Source organism: Rhinolophus sinicus, chromosome 2 (genome assembly GCF_057876585.1).
Source record: "Rhinolophus sinicus isolate RSI-liver-muscle chromosome 2, RSI-T2T, whole genome shotgun sequence".
Lineage (NCBI taxonomy): Eukaryota > Metazoa > Chordata > Mammalia > Chiroptera > Rhinolophidae > Rhinolophus > Rhinolophus sinicus.
In genome coordinates this window covers 123,343,844-123,361,616 of record NC_142502.1, presented here as the reverse complement: position 1 = coordinate 123,361,616, position 17,773 = coordinate 123,343,844, and the positions used below count along the sequence as shown (strand labels likewise).

The following is a 17,773-nucleotide window of genomic DNA, read 5'->3' as shown; positions in this document are numbered from 1 at the left end:
TTGGAAGGATGCTGCTGGGCTTGTAAAAAGTGCCGTCCAGCAGGTCTGGTTCAGTGGGTCTGGGCTGGGGCCAAGGTAGGCTCAGGAACCTGCCATATTAGTGAGCATCCCAGACTGCTTGGGGCCGCGAGCCATGCTTTGTGCAATGCAGACTCAGATCACAGACTCAGGACACCCAAAGGTTGTCCAGTCTTACCTTTGGAAGAAGACAGTCTTCAAAGAATCCCCAGATATTAGATCTTCCTCCTTTTTTGTCTGAACCCCCCTCTCATCCCCACCACCAGCGGTCTTCTGGGCTCTTCTCTGGCCTCCTAGGATCAACCTCTGTGGAAGGGAAGGGAAGGGAAGGGAAGGGAGGGGAGGGGAGGGGAGGGGAGGGGAGGGGAGGGGAGGGGAGGGGAGGGGAGGGGAGGGGAGGGGAGGGGAGGGGAGGGAAGGAAGCAGGACTGGATGGGGTGAGAAGCTGAGCTGCAAGCGATCTCAATGACAGCCTCAGCCAAGCCCGCAGAGGACGTAGAAGCAGGAAGGGCTCTTCAGAGGTGTCCTGTGCCAGGTGAGTGGAACTTTGTACCCCTGCACTGATTTGTTATCCGTGAAGAGGCCTGAATCCAAGGGTTGTCTTCAGCAGCACTCCATCATTTGGGGGAGTAAGTACTTCATCCCTGCAGGGGATCTGGGTGGCCCCTCACCATGTCCACCATGGCTCATGAACACCAGCTCTCATCCCCTAGCAGGAGTCTTCACAACTCAACACCAGAATGAACCTCTTCCATGAGCTGAGTGAACACTCAGCCCCGGACATCTATAGCCCCTCCCTGTGGTCACACTCTACCTCTGAAGACACTCAGACGGGCTTTAATGGCTCTCCCATATAACGGTCGTGCAAATATTTGAAGGTGGTGATTCATGTGGGGCCAAAGCCAAGACATGCCAGATGCACGTCTGGCCTCTGTGGGCCCCTTTGTCTAAGGTGGCTGTTACAACTATCATATCTGGAAAAACTTTCTATGCGCCAGGCCCTCGGCTTAGAAAGTCCCCATGTGTTCAACCTTCACAACAAACCCATGAAGTAGAATCTACAAAATCATTATTCTCATTTTACTGATAAAGAGATTTAGGAGGTTCAGAGACACTAAACAACGTGTCCCATGTTGCTGTGAAGTCGGTGGTCAAGCCTGATGCAAACTCAGGTCCCCCTGACAGACTGCTCACCAGCGTTAGAAGTACTCATTTCGAAAGCTGGGTCCCAAGTCCCATCTGTGAAAGGGAAACCAGCTGCAGAGAACCAAGCACTGCTTTTGGAAATGGTCACTAGAAAACCCCCTCTCAGCAGCCAGGAGGTCCGACGGCCCACTTGGACGCAGAGCCCTCACAATCTCAGCACAAGGTTTTGACCATTCTTCCTCTGACATCTTCATGCTCCAGACTTGTCAATGCAGAAAAGGGTCTTCAGGGAACCCCCAGATATTAGATCAAGCAGCCCAAGCCTTCCTCGTTTTATTGCTGAAGAAACCGAGGCCTGGGGAGATGAAGTCACATGGCCAAGGTTACCTTACACTCCTTGGAAGTCGGACTCTTTTAAGGTGTATGTCTTAAAAATACCCAGATACTTCCATAAAAATACAATGCCACATGTGTCCCTTTGTTTCCCAGAAAGGCTTTTCTCAGACTTGAATGTTTTAATAGGGGCAGGCAGGAAACGCTAAGACCACAGAAGAACTAGCCAGCAGCCAGCAGGCATGGGTGTGACACCCTTCAACCCCATCTTCTGTTTTCATTGCCGGAGTCCTAACGAGGGTGGAGGACCCCAGGTTTCACCTCGGGCTCTAATACAGGGGTGCAGATTCCAAACTGCATTGCTGAGTGAGCACAGTTTACAACAGTGCTCAGCACCCCCAGACTCAATGCCCACCTCTCTAGGCCCAGTGGGGGCCTGCTCCCGGCCCCAAGAGGCCCCTGTGCCAGTCAGAGGAAAGGATGGAGGTGACCAAGGCCTCCTGATGTGAGGATGGAGTTCGTGTGTGCTCAGGAAGGTTTGGGAGGGTCCCCCCACCTTGGGGGCTGTGTGCTGTCCCTTCAGTGTCTCCCAAGGTTGCTGCTTATGAGGGAGGAGGACCTGAGACTGGCATGCTGTCCCGTTGGTCCTTTCTCCCATCCTACTCCACTGTATCCCACCCCCTACATCAAATGCAGTCACGTGCTCAATCACCACACCCCTGTGTAACAGAAACACGCACAGTCCTGATTCTTGCAGCTTCATTATCAAGCGAGCCCTTAGGTAGGCAATGACCTACATAGTGTTTAATATGGAAATTCAAGAATGTTTATCTTTTTAAAAAAAAAAAAAAATCCCTGACCCACTTTCAGGCCACCAACACAGGTGCTCCTGGATAAGGCAGATTCCTGTTGACTGAACAGCACAAATGCTAATATCGTTAGCATTTCTCCTAGGATGGGTAGTAATTCAATCAAAGCCCTCCCCCCCACCCCGAGAAGGCCAGTTCTAAACCATGCCTTACTTCACTTGTCAGAGTGTGGCTGCTGCATCAAGGGCTTGCGTTAAAACAGCAAATTCTCACACAGGGGCTCATGGCACAGCAATTTTATGCAGCCTCAACAGGATGTGGCCTGTTGGGGGGTGGGGGGATGAACTGAAGTACCCTAGTGATAAATGTATCAAAGGGGCCTTGTCATTCTTCTTCCCTCCATTTCTCAGTTGATCTAAGAAACTCCTTTAACATTATTTTTAAAAGAATGATTGTATCATATTACAAGGTACTAGCTGCGATTTAAAATCTCTGTCTGGGAAAACGTAGACAGAACAGGCTCCTTCCACATTCGTTGGCAGAGAACATGATTTTGAGTTCAGAGACCTGGGCTTAAGTCCAGGCTCTACTAGTTAATGGCAGGGTGGCCTTGGGGGTGCATTATCTTTATGTTCCATTTTCTTTCCCTGAAAATGGGAATCACATTCACGCTTCCTTCGTTGAGTATTTATAAAGACAAAAATAAGATCATGGATGTGCTTTACCAACTATAACACCTTATCCACGGATAACGAATCTTCTTTATTTTTGATTCACGAGTAGAGGGGTCGAAGTCAGCACAGAGTAAGTTCATTTTCATCACGCTTTGCTTCCCAGTTTATCTTTTATCCTCAGAAGTACCCAATCTCTTTCCATTTTGATCACTGTGTATGGCATGAAATGGATTATAAATTCAATCATATAAAAGTGTAAATGGAAAAAAAAAGTGTAAATGTCTCTCACAGGGACATTTCCTTGGTTACAGGAGCCAAAACTTTAATCTAAACTGCTAGAGTTCTCTGAGTGATGGACTGAGGGACTAATATGGGGGGGCAGGGAGGCATATGGGATCCCCTAAATTCCATTAATAGACAGCTGCCTCATTGGGGCTATTTAAGGACACACCTATGGGTGGCAGGGGTGTGATCTGAAAGGAGCAGTTTTCCACAGGAACCCAGAGTAACTTTCACCAGTCTTTGAACCCGTCCCACAATACACCTGCTGGGAATATTTACCTTCCTGGGGCCACTTGCAGCGGTGGTCTCGTGGTCTCGAATGTGAATACCCAAACTCTGAGAAAGCAATTGGAGGCTCTTCTTTTTGATGCTATTATGAATGGAATTTTTTCTGAATTTTACTTCCAGATTGTTCACTGCACATGTATAAAAATAACAACTGATTTTTATATAGTGATCTTTTATCCTGCAACCTTATGAACTCATTTATAGCTCTAATGGCTTCTAGTAGACTCCTTGGGATCTTCTGTACACACAAGATCATGTCCTCTGTGAAAAGACATGCTTTACTTCTTCCTTTCCAACCTGATGTTTTTATTTCTTTCTCTTGCCTGACTGCCCAGGCTGCAAGCTCCAGGACTATGTTGAATGGAAGTGGTGACAGTGGCCATCCTTGCCTTGTTCCTCATCTTAGGGGGAGAGCAGTCAGTCTTTCATAAGTATGCTGTGAGCTGGGGGTTTCACAGATGCCCTTTGTCAGGCTGAGGAAGTTCCCTTCTAACCCTAGTCTGTCAGGGTTTTTATAATGAAAGGTGGTTGAGTTTTATCAAAGACATTCTTCACCTTTATTGACACGATCATGTGGTTTTGTCCTTCATGAATATGGTATGTACACTGATCAATTTTGGGACGATCAATCAATCTTGGCATTTCTAGGATAAGGCCTACTTGGTCACGGTGTATAATCCTTTTTATTGTGTTGCTGGATTTTATTTCCTAATCTTTGCTGAGGATTTTTGCATCTGTATTGATAAGAGACACTGGTCTGCAGCTTTCTTTTCTTGTGCTGTCTTTGTCTGATTTTGATATTGGGATTACACAGGTCTCATAGAATGAGTTGGGAAGCGTTCCCTCCTTTTCTGCTTTTTGGAAGAGTTTGTAAAGCAGTGGCAGTAATTCTTCAAATGTTTGGTAGAATTCACCAGTGAGGCCATTTGGACCTGGGCTTTTCTCACTGGGTAGCTTTCTGATTACTAATTCAATCTCTCTGTTTGTTATATAGGTCTATTCAAAGTTTCTATTTTTTTTCTCAATTGGGAAGCTCTTAAAAGAACCATGTCACCATTAAGCATGAACAATCTCAGAGACCTGAGTTAACACTTACAGCTGAGTCCTTTTCCTTCTTCCAAGCAATTATATTATGGTCGTAACATCTAGAAACTTTTCTTGAGCAAGTTGAACTCCCTGGACCATTCGATTTAAAATATAGGCTTGTGAATGAACAAAAGTATGATAAAATTAAGTCCCATCATTTTGCAGTCCCACACAAAATGCAGCAGGAGTTAACAGATGCCTGTAGGTCTTCTCTAAAGCCGGAGAAGGCTGTGTGACATGACCTGGCTTCTTAGAGGTGGTCAGCCCTTGGGAGAAGCATACAGAGAGTCCTTGTTTCCTATTCCTCTTGGAAAGTTCAGAGGCCTCTGGAGAATTATCATCAACAACAACTTCTCCTTACCCCATAGGACCAGAGCCTTCCAGAGTTGTCACCATGGACCCTGTTTCTTGTGATTTCTTTTCCACTCCCACCTGGCTGCAAGGAAGTTGCAGTTCCCTTGACTTTATTTCCTGCTATCTCTGAGAGGCACTTTCATTGTTATTGCTAATCATTATACGGAAATGGAAGGAGGGTGCCAAGCTAATAAACATGGAGACTGCAAAACTCAAGAAATCCGACCAAGTTCTCACAGTCCTGCCTGGACTATAGTTATTGACTTCCTTTCCTTCATGGAAACCAGAGGCTCTTCTTTTTCACTTGTTCTCCAGGTTTATTCCTGAGAGGAGACGTTTTCAAACTGCCGCCATATATTAGACTCCCCTTGTCCCTAAGGTATGTAGGTCTCTTCCTCCCTGGGGTCCACAAAGGTAGACTGAGAAGCGTGCAAGAGGAGTGAATGGCGTCATGGCTTCCTCCCTGCTCCTAACCACCATCCCCTCTTGTCAGGGTAACTCCAGGGCTTCCTGCTTCTGCCCTCACAGTCTATCCTCACCACAGGAGCCAGAGTGCTTTTGTTAAACGTAAGTCAGATCACATCAATCCACTGCTAACATGAGTCCAATGGCTTCCTATCTCACTCAGGAGAAAAGCCAGTCCTTACTGTGACCCACAAGGCCCTCCTTTTCATTTCTTTGAATTTTAATTATCAATTCTGCAATTGCCTTTCTTCCCGCTAGACTGTGAGCTACATGAGGGCAGAAGTTTTGCTATTTGTTCACTGAAGGGATTTGGATTGAATAAGGACACCCTTTACACTGCCTAACATTTCACCATTCAAACAGCTGCCAGTAACACCTAAAGGCCTGCTTAGCCCTGTAACAGAGTCTGTCCTGGATCCACGTAACCAGCTGAGAGAAGCCAGGGCCACCATGTTGCTTAGGCAGCTTCACGGGAAATCTTTTCTTCTCCCAAGTGGAGACATAAACACATCCAATGCCCAGAGTATCACTACCTTGCCTTTTAAAGGCATTATTCATGGGAGACGTCTTAGCAAAGTTTGGACTTAACCGTTAAGGCAATTTTCCAAATTCTCTCCTTCCTTAAACTTTCCTAGCTTTAAGTTTAAGCCTCTGGAAAGGCACGGCTGTGATTCTGGCCTACAGATGGGAATGTGGAAGAAGCTGTACTCATGGAGAAGATCACAAGAGAGCCTTTAAAGTTTTCCTCCTTCTTTACTAGGCTTAGATTCCAGGAGAATCCATCATTCCTCTCCTTATACCCTGGACTCTCGGGCCCTCCCCCCCTGCATTCTGCTTGCCTGGCAAACCCCCAAACGTGATGAAATACAACTTCCTGTGCACCTGCAACCAACAGCTGAATGGAGATGAAGGCAACCACAGAGCCAGTGAGCTGGTCTGACTAACGTCCTGACTGCGGACTTCAGGGGGCGCCTAGTGCTTCCAGCAACCCTGCCCTCCCCTGGGTCACTCGCTCTCCGTTCTCCTCGACAGCTGTTGACGCCTTCCCTCTTCTCCAACCATCCTCTCCGCGGAGGAACTTGCTTCGTATTCTGTTGAAAAGATAGAAGCAACCAGAAAAGAACGTCCACAGGCTTCCACCAACAAACCTGCTAACTAAGCTGAATCTGGACCTACACATTCTACCTTCACTCCTGTTACCATGGATGGACTGACCGCGTGTCTTCGCTGGTTCCGGCTGTTATCACAGAAGATCAAAGACTGGGTTTCTTCAACAACAAACATTGATTTTCCACAGTTCTGGAGGCTGAGAAGTCCAAGATCCAAGTGCCAGCCTGGTCTTGGTGAGGGCCCTCTTCCCAGTTTACACATGGAGGCCTTCTCACTGTCTTTAGGTGGCAGAGGTGGTGAGCTCTGGTCTCGTTCTCTCCTTAGAAGGACACAAATCTCAATATGGGGACTCTGCCCTCACGACCTTATCTAAACCTAAAGACCCACCTCCTAATATTATCCCACCGGAGGTTAGGGTGTCAATATATGAACTTTGAGTGACCACAAACACGAAGTCCACAACACTATGTCCCTACCTTAGGCCACACCTCCACATGGGCATTGGATCCTGTCCCTTCTAAATGACTCCACACCAGCCATTAGCCCTCTTTTTAACAAATCACACTTTCCCCGTCTCTACACGAACATGCAAATATGCTGAAATAACTCTTAAGTTAAAAAAAAAAAAAGAGAAAATTCTCTTGGAGCTCATCCCCTGTGAGCCATAGCCCCATTCCTCTGCCCTTCTTTATAACAAGACTCCTCAAAGGGTAGTCTACAATCCCTCGCTCCACTTCCTCTGCCACTCTCTCTTTTCAGCTCACTCCAGCCAGATCTTTGTTCTCACCAGTCCACTGACAGCTCTCGTTAAGGTCCCTGCTGACTTCCTTGTGCCAAACCTAGCTCTCAGTTCCCAGACCTCATCTTACTCACCATCTCTTCCTTGAAACACTTTATTTACCTTGTTTCTAGGACACCGCTCTCTCCTCTCTCCTCTTACCTCGTTGTGCCTTCTCAGACTCTTTCGCTGGTTCCCCTTTATCTATCCAACCTGGAATGCCCAGCGCTTGGTTCTCAGGTCTCAACTCCTCTCTCTCTGCACCCAGTCTGTAGGAGGTACCATTGCTTCTCATTGCCCACGACTGCTGAGTGTACCTCCAGCCCAGGCCTCTTCCAGCAGTGGCAGACACATAGCCAACTTCCGGCTTGGCATCTGCCTCCAGAGCAAGCATTGTGTCAAACTTACTATGTCCAAAGAAAACTCGCGGGCAAGCATGCCGCTTTCCACTTCTAAATGAACGGTACTTTACGCCAAAAAAGTCTTTGAGCCATTCTTGATTTCTCCCTTTCTCTCACATGCCACGATCTACCCATCATCCAATTCTTCAGACTACGTCTAAAATGCAACCATTTTGTTCATCCTCTACACCGTAACCTTGCCAGGAATATTGCAATGGCCCATCTGGTCTCTCCCTGTTTCCCCTTGTGCCCCTCTATAATCTAGTCTCCATTAAGTAGCCAGCGTGGGTCTTTAAAAATATATATAAGCCATATGATCTATGTCATTTCACTTCTAGGCCCCAAGTCCAGCAATGGCTTTCCATTTCGCTTATAGTAAAATCTGGTTGCTGGCAATCTCTATCACCTCATCTCCTCCTGCCTTGTTGCATGCCAGCCATGCAGGCCTCCTTGGCCTTTTTCTAAGACGTGCCACAGAGCATTTGCATCAGCTATGTCCTCTGCCAGGAATACTTCCTACAGGATATCTGCCTGGCTTGCTCCCTACCTCTTCCTAGCCGTTTAGTAGTCAGACCTTCTCTGAACACTCTTTGTAAAATAGCACAGAATCCACCTACCCACTCCCTTGTCTTCTCCTTAACCTGTTTTTTTCTTCCTAGCACTTCGGCCCTACTGACATATCACATGCTCATCTGTTTAGAGTCTATCTCCCCTGCCTACAGGGGAATGTAAGCTCCTTGAAAACACACCCCTTTGTCTGATTGATTCCCTGTATAAACAGTGGCTGACACATAGCCACCCTGTTAACATCTTCCGTATGAATAAAAGAATTAATTTATAATAGTAGAATTCATAAACAACTTGTGTGCAAAGGCAGAAAAATGATTAAGTAAATTATAGTTTCACTTCCCAATGGAATTTTAGTCAATAAAATTGATGGAATCACTCATAGGTATTACTCAAAGGACACCAACGATTTTCAAAAAGGACTTCAAATTGTTAACAGACACACAGGGGAAAAGTATTACCCACCTAACAACCAAAGAAAAGCAATTTAAAAGAACTACGGGGTACCGTTTTCCCGTTACTAAATTAGCACATGTTTCTCTTTAAATGTACACCACCAGATTCTGGAAAGGCTTTCTGGTGGTGAACTCTCCTCTAGGGGATGTAAATTTATAAAACACCTTTGGGGGAAAAAAAGTTGGACAAAAATGCATCATATTACATCAAGATGTTCATTCTTTTTCATCTGGTAATTCTGCTGGGAATACCACATGAGAACATAACAAAATACGATGGAGATATATGTGTATATAAATGCAGATAATCTATATGTCTCATGGTTAAGAAAACGATGATGTATCTACTCTATTGGACATGATAAAGCCACTAAAATTATGTTTATTCAGGGTTTTATTGATGTGGAGAAATGTTTATAACATAATATGATACTAAATTTTTAAAAATCAGCCCTGGGGAAGACACCAGGATATCCACATAAGGAGTGAAAGCCATCCACAGAGTTCCTTAGGAACTGTGACTTCTTTACAGAATTCCTGACTTGATGTTTTCTCTTTCTGTCTCCAAAGGTTTCATTAAGTTTCTCTTTACATAATGCTTTGGCTGAGCTCTTTTTATTTACAAATGAACAACAAACATTTCACTTGGCACTCCCTCCAGCAATCCTCCATGAGTACTATCCAGAATTATGAAAGTTGATCATAGTATTAGAGGTTGGAGGTTTAATTTTTAACTGTCAAGAATTATTAGCACCTTAATAAAAAACAACACTCCACATCTATTAATATGAACACACAATCTATTTGATCTTTACCACGACGCATCCATTTTTCTCATGAAGGAAACCAACAGAAACAACAACAGGAAAGTATAACCTACAGGAAAAGCCTCACCTGGATCAAGGTCTCTCTTCTTAGGACCGATCCAGTGGCTGTGTGTGCAGTGCTGGGACCAGTGGTGTCCGGAAGAGGACATGTGACCGAGACGGGTTCCATCTGGCATTCTTGGTACCCATGACTCAGAATCCAGTAGGAGCTGACGGGGATAGCAGAGTGCCAGGAAGACACATGGACTCCCCAAGTCATAAACACTACAACCTGAGGCTTTCTTCTCTGTAGCACACACGTGCGCCTGCACACACACAGCCCTACCTCCCATTGTCCAAAGAAGTGACTGGCTCACTTTTTTTTTTTTTTAAAGCAATTCAAAAACGTTTGAGATAGTTGTAGATAACAGGGAGACTACTTCACCAAGTTTCTGCCACTGGGAACATTTTGCAATACTGCAGTTCAGTACCCCAACCAGCATACAGACGTTGATACAATCCACTGATCTTATTCAGATTGCCTCAATTTTACTTGTACTCGTGTGTGCGCGTGCGCTCGTAGTTAAAACTGTGTGCAGTTTTAACACATGTGTAGGTTCCTGCTTCCACACCGAAGTCAGGATACAGAACAATTCCCTCACCACAGGAATCCCTCTGTTGACCTTTTGTGGACACACCCTCTTCCGTCTTCTGACTCGCCTGGCACTAACCTGTAGCAACTACGAATCTGTTTTCCATTTCTTTATTTTTGTCATTTAAACAAAATTACATAAATGGAGTTATATGTGGTGTAAGCTTTAGGGATTGGCTTTTTCTTCACTCAGCATAATTCCCCCAGGCCCATCTGAAGGATTCATCCACGTAGTTCCATGTATCCATAGTTGGCTCCTATGAGTATTATTCTATGGTATGGACGCACCACAGTTCTTTAACTATTCACCCACTGAAGGATACTTGAGTTGTTTCCAGTTCTTGGCTACTACAAATAAAGCTGCTGCGAACATCCATGTAAAGTTTTTTCTATGAACTTAAGTTTTCATTTCTCTGGGATAAATGCCCTAGAGTGTAATTGCTGAGTCACATGGTAATTGCATTTTAGTTTTATAAGAAGCTGCCTAACTATTTTCTAGAATGGCTGGACCATTTTACATTCCCACCAGCAGTGTATGAGTGATCCAGTTTCTCCACCTCCTTACCGGCATTTGGTGTTGTCACTTTTTTAAATTTTAGCCATTCTGATAGGTTTGTAATAAATTTGCATTTTCCTGCAGGTCAATGATGTTGAACATCTTTTTGTGTGTTTATGTGCCATCTGTATACCTTTTGGTGAAATGTCAGTTCATGTCTTTTACCCATTTTTTTTATTGAATTGTTCTGTTTTTTGAGGTTTCATTTTTAATAGAAGTTCTTTCTTCAGAGCAGTTGTACGTTCATAGCAAAATTGAGCAGGAAGCACAGTTTCCATATACCCTGTCCCCACACAAGCATGGTCTCCCCCACTACCAACAACCCCTCATCAGAGGGGTACATTTGTTACAATCAGTGAACCTACACAGACACATCATAATCACCCAAAGTCCACAGGTTACATTGGGGTTCACTCTTGGTGCTGTACACTTTATGGGCTTGGACAAATGTATAATGACATATACCCATCGTTACAGTGTCATACAGAGTAGTTTCACTGCCCTAAAACTCCTCAGTGCTCCCTCTATTCATTCCCCCTCACCCTGAACCCTTGGCAACCACTGATCTTTTTACTCCCACCGTAGTTTTACCTTTTCGAGAATATCATATAGTTGAAATCATATAGCACATAGTCTTTTCATATTGGCTTCTTTCATTTAGTAATATGCAGTTAACTTTCCTCCATGCCTTTTCATGACTTGATTGCTCATTTCTTTTTAGCACTGAATAATATTTTATTGTCTAGATATACCACAATTTTATTTATTGATTCACCTACTGAAGGTCATATTGGTTGCTTCCAAGTCTTGGCAATTATGAATAAAGCTGCTGTAAACATCCATATACAGGGTTTTGTGTGGACATAAGTTTCCGGTTCATTTGAGTAAATACCCATGCTGCCTTGTTGTTCCTCCAGTTTTTGGTCTACAATCAGTTCATCTTCCTCTTTCCACCTTTCAGAGCTCTCCTTTGGTTGCCTCTTACATTAAAGAGAAAAATTTTGAGAAGTGGGGACAGACAAAGAGTTCTTAGACTTGACACCAAACGCACAATATAACTGATAATTTGGACCGCATCCAAATTAAAAACTTTTTGGGGCAGCCGGATGGCTCAGTTGGTTGGAGAGCAAGCACTCAACACCAAGGTTGCTGGTTCAACTCCCGCGTGGGATGGTGGGCTGCACCCCCTGCAACTAAAGATTGAAAACGGCGACTGGACTTGTAGCTGAGCTGCGCCCTCCACAACTAGATTGAAGGACGACGACTTGGAGCTGATGGGCCCTGGAGAAACACACTGTCCCCCAATATTCCCCAATAAAAATTTTTTTAAAAAAATTTAAACTTTTGTTCTATGAAAGACCCTTGAAGAGGATGAAATGGCAAGTTCCAGACTGGGAGAAAATATTTGCAAAAGCCACATCTGATAAAAAACTGTTATTGAAAATATAAAAACAACTCTTAAAACTCAACAATAACAAAACAAACAACCCAAATAAAAAATGGGCAAACACCTGAACAGACACCTCACCCAAGACACCCAAGAACATTTCCAGATGTCAAAAAAGCATATGAAAAGATGCTCCACGTCACATGCCATCAGGGTCACGCAAATTAAAACAACACATTTCCCAGTCCCCAACTTTGCACTAGACAATGGCCCAGGCAGACTCATTCCTCCTCTGGATAGAACGGGAGTCCCATCCCACAATGCCAAAAGGTATGTATCCAGAATCCTGTGATTCTGGATGAGCAAAGGGAAGTCCTCTCCTTTCTGGCTGGCTTGAGACCCTTTTCCTCCACTGAGAGACACCAGGAAGCTGAACAGCACTGACAAGGCAGCCAAGAAGTTGTGAGCCCAGGAAGCCTCTTTGTCTTCTGACAAAGGCCTGAGACTCCTCTCCCCCACCCAGAAGCACCAAGTGGCAAGGTGGTACCAGCAAGGGAGAACCTGCCACAATAAGCACCTGGCCCCCAAATCACTCTTTATTTCCAGATCCTGGAGGAGCCCTTCCCTGATCTAGAGGCCCAGCCTAGAGAAATTCCTGTCATTCCCCATGGAAGCACCAGAAAGGACTAATGGGAGCCTCAGCAGCAATAGGTAAACCAAGCAGACCAACAGAGCCCCATGAAGAACTGTGAAAATTAAATTGTTATTGAAACCACAGCCCACAAAAATCACCTGGGTGCTAAACCTAAAAAGACAGTCTGCTAACATAATAGCTAAAATGTCCAGGACACAATAAAAAAAAAAAAATCACCAGTCATACCAAGAACCAAAAAAATAACAACTGAAGTGCAAAAAGACAATCAACTGATGCCAATACTGAGATGAATCAGGCATTGAGATTATTGCACAAGGACTTTAAAGCAGTCATTATACAAATGCTTCAAGAATCAGTTACAAATTCTATTGACACAAATGAAAAATTTTTTGAAATCTCAGCAAATAAATAGAAGTTATAAAAAAGAACCAAATGGGAAATTATAGAACTGAAAAAAACCAATGAGAGTGAAGATGTGAAAGAACAGAATCATAAACTTGATGAAACATTAATCGATTTTACCCAGTCTGAACAACAGAGAGAAAATAAACTGGAAAAAAAACAAAACTAAAAATACGTACCTGTGTGACAATAACAAAAGATGCAAAATTTGTTACATCTGAAAGATGAAATCCTAAAAATTGTGCAACTCATCTACAAAAAGACAAGGAAAAATGAGATAAATGAGAAACAGAAAAGATAACAAATAATAAAATGGCAGACTTGGCTCTAACATATCAATAATTTTAAAAGCAAATAGTTTAAATGCACTAATTAAAAGGCAGAGATTACTTTAGGGGATAAAATTAAGTTTCAAAAATATGTTGTTTATAAGAAATTCACTTTAAATTCAATGACATACGTAGGTTGAAAGCAAAAGTACGGAGAAAGATAAAACATGCAACAAGCATCAATAATACGATAAACAAAAGAAACTATAGCACTATCTGATAAAGTCAATTTCAGAGCAAAGAAAATCACCAGGGGCAACGAAGGACATTATATAATAGTTAAAATTACATAATAGTTAAAATAGTTACCAAGAAAAAATAATGATCCTAAATAGGTACTCACCAAATAACAGATCCTGAAAATCCATCAAGCAAAACTAATGGAGTTGTAAGGAAAAACAGATAAGTCTACAGTCATTAGCTGGAAACTTCCATACCCTCTTCTCAGCAACTGATAGCATTTCTAGAAAAAAAAAAAAAATCAGTAAGAATCGCGATCTAAACAGCAGTCAACCAACAGGCTCTATTGATACATACAGAACACCCCACCCTAAACACCATGCACTGTTTTTCCCAAGTGCTCCGGAAACATTCACCAAGACCTACCATATCCTGGGCCATACGACAAATGTCAAAAAATTTAAAGGCACTGAAATCATATAGATTATGTTCTCTGCCCATAATGGAATCAAATTAGAATTCAACATGGTAAAAGAAAACAGGAAAATCTCTCAACACTTAGACATTAAACAACATACTTCCAAATACTTCATGGGTCACAAAGGAAGTTTCAAAAGAAATTTAAAAATATACACAGAACTGCATGAAAACGCTCACCAACTTTTAAAGGTTGAAAAGGCTCATAAAAGAGAGAACTTAAATGAGCTTTATATTTTTTAAGTCGCTCGCCAGGGTCTTTCTTACCCAGGCTGAATTATTCCAGTGCGTCTGACCATTTCATGTCCTGACCCCTGGATCATCTTTTGGGTCCTTAGCAACAGTCTCTCCTCCCCCATGACCACCCTCGACAAGTTTTTAATTCATATTATAGTCCACAATATTCTCCAGCAGGTATGAAAATGTAAGGAATTTCTGCTTTCAGAGAAGGTGTCAGAGAGCAAATGTGTTCAAAAGTGTTAATAAAATCCTGATTTTAGGAATGGCTTCTAAAGAGAAGTGGAAAGGGTCTAATGGGGTATAAAATCTGGCAATTAATTCCTGAAAGAATGCTTGAGAAACTCTAATGAGCTTTGCATGTTTCCTCTTTTTATAAGTGGGGTTGAATGAGTTATGTTATTCACACTTTTCAAGTGCAAATCTTAGCTAAAGGAGCCTTAATTATGTTTAGGCCAAGAAGTATGAAAGCAACATGGCACTCAAAAACTAATCTTCAGAAATTAAAGAAATACATGTCATGCTACAAACGTGAGCATTTTTCTTTAAAAAAAAAAAAAAAAAATCAGATAGAGTTGCCGGGTACATGAGTACACATAGTCTTGCCTTCCTTCAGGCAGGGTCCCTGGCGAGGGTGATGACATGTTAATTTCAGGAGTATGTGTCTGAGAGGAGAAATATAGAACATGTTTTATGAGAAGTTTCAGGCAGGGGCAGAGGTCCAAGCTGGCTTTGGGGGTGGTCCTATGGCCACCTGGACAAGTCAGATTTCTTGCCAGGTCTGGAACTGGCTCATTTTCAGGTCTCATTAGATGAGGTTAAATTGGAGCCAGTGGGAGGGAGAACAACAGGTCAAGCTGTCTGGGGAATGTGCACAGAGCGGACCCCAGTGCACAGCAGAGATCCAGGGTGGTGTCAGAATTCATCCAGCTCACAACTTCCTTCTCCTCGGCCCCAGCACCCGCCACGGGTGAGGTTCAGTGAGGTTGTTTGGGCAACGAATGAAGATAAGATTTGGTCTTTGTCCTCAAGAACTTTACAATCTTATTGCAGAGGGAAGACCCACAGTCAACCAAGGACCGATCTGCCAGAACATGCCTTGTGCAGACATGGGCAGATGGAAAGGATGGAGGTGTCGGTAGGCTAGCGGGTCTGAGGCTCCACGACTGTGCCTCTGTCCCCATGAGTTTGATCTGAAGTGGGACATCACGCTCTGAATGCTTGTCGAGACAGCTGCCTGACTGGCTAGAGGAAAGACACCCCCCTATGGGACAGAAGCTTCCACACATGCTCTCATCCTTTTTACCGTCCTTCCTGTGATGTCAAGGCAGCCAGAAAGTGTCTCCGAGATGAGATGCGAAGATGGTTTACTGACTTAGCGAGGCTAGTGGCGGCCGTGGTGGTACCTCTGGTCTAAAAGTCACTTCATCTCAGCTCTGAACTGCAGGGTGTGGATGTGAATCTGGTTTGTCTTTCTGGTCAGCCTTTGCTGAGGCTTCTATTAGAAATTCATACAGATGTTGAGGGATGAGAAGAGTCGAGAAACACAGACTGGCCAAGAAGGAGGAAATCAGCCCGGGCCTGGGAAGCCACTGTCCCAGCTTTCCTGAGGAAATCACCAAATTATGGAAATTACACTACAATGACATATTGTTTCATGTATCAGATTGGCAAAACTGAAAATGGGCTGGTGAAGACATCAGTGAGGGCATAGGAAAACAATGGGCGCTTGGGAACATTTGGTTCAAGTGTAAATCAGAATACCTTTTTGGCTTGCAACTTAGCAATATCTACTGAAATGCTTCAAGTTCATACCTTTTGACCCAGTATTTCTACTTTTAAGATTTAAGCCTCCAAAACACTTTTATAAGTGCTCAAAGGCCCAAGAATGTTCCTTGTGGCTTTGTTTAAAAACTTAAAAGTATTAAAAACATAGAAGTAACCCAAATGAACTCTGAGGAAGATTAAATAAGTGTGAGGACATCCATACGATGGAACTCTGTATCTGTCTGAAGAATGAGTTAGACCTCTTTGCACTGAGATGGAAGTGAAAAACGCCAGCTCACAACAGCACTGATGGTATGAGGCCATAGCCATATGAATCTAGCAACAATAATAGAGTGAACGTCAGTGTAAATAAGAAACTAGAGATTTACATGCCAGTTGTTGGCAGTGTGTCTCTAGAAGTGAGGTTGTGTACTTCCTGCAAAGTTTGGAACTTTCCATAACTGCATCATTTCAGCAGAAAAAAGGTAGGAGCCATCTTAGTGTGATTTTCAAAGACGCTTCCATTCAATGAATATTTGCAGGACTTAGTCATGACATCTGTAAACATGTGGGCATATGAAGTGATACTTCGCAGAGGCTTTTAGACACAAATTTCCTGTGTGAATAAACAAGGGCAGTTAAGGCCTCTGGGACAAGGTTTATTTACAGCCCCACATCAAGGGTTGCCATTGATTGGGGTCTTTGAACAAATAATTTTAAGTCCCTTGAAGTCTTGGTTCTCTTATCTGCAACTTGCAGTTGGGCAAGGTGTCCTTTTGAAGGTCTCATTGGGGCGGGTTCAGCACACAGGTGGGTGGAGTGGAGAAGTGATTCTCTGAGCAATGGCAGGCATGCACGGCCCACATCTGAGACCAGTGCAGAGGGCTGGCAGACCTCCTCTGAGTTTGTTCAACACAGACTCTTCCAGAATAACCTAGGTGTCCTTTCCCACTCCAGTACTTTCTCTCATTCACCCAGGCCTTCTACTTCCTCAACTATATTTGACTGACTGATGAAAATTAGAGAGGGAGAGAGACAGAAGGAGGGAGGTGGAGGGAGGGGGAGGAGCAAGAGGAGAGAGAAAGAGAGAGAGGGGGAGGTGGGGGGGGAGAGAGAGAGAGACAGAGACAGAGAGAGACAGAGAGAGACAGAGAGAGACAGAGAGAGACAGAGAGAGAGAATTAGGAAGAAGGAAATATGATTATGAATGGTGAACGGAACTGGGTCAGTTAGGAGGGAGGGCAGTTAAAGATGCGTTACCGGAGGTGCAAAGCATATAACAAAAGTTTGAAAAACAGACCAAGGCCTGCGGAGGTGATGACGGACACACGACTCCAGAGCCCTGTGCTCCAGGCCGCCCGAGGGCCTGCTCTACAACGCAGCCATTGATGCAGCCCAGGTGCACGGCCCGGGCCACTCTCATTTCCTCTTCCTGCCCATGGCCTCCCCGCTGCTCAGGACGCTGTGCAGCCCTGGCTCTGCCTACACTACTCAACAGCAGGCCAGGAGCCTGGGGAGTGGGGGCTCCAAACCCATTCTCACGGTAACAGCAGCTTTTG

The 17,773-nt window shown here is 44.0% G+C and overlaps 1 long non-coding RNA gene across 1 annotated transcript; it reads right to left on the bottom strand.

The window, feature by feature from the left end:
• Positions 1–2,943: 2,943 nt before the first annotated feature.
• LOC141571582 (uncharacterized) lies at positions 2,944–17,284 on the bottom strand. The gene is made up of 3 exons (XR_012496422.2): positions 13,897–17,284; positions 13,404–13,476; positions 2,944–6,546 (listed from the first exon to the last, which is right to left on the bottom strand). It is a non-coding gene; the product is annotated as an uncharacterized LOC141571582 (long non-coding RNA).
• Positions 17,285–17,773: the final 489 nt, after the last annotated feature.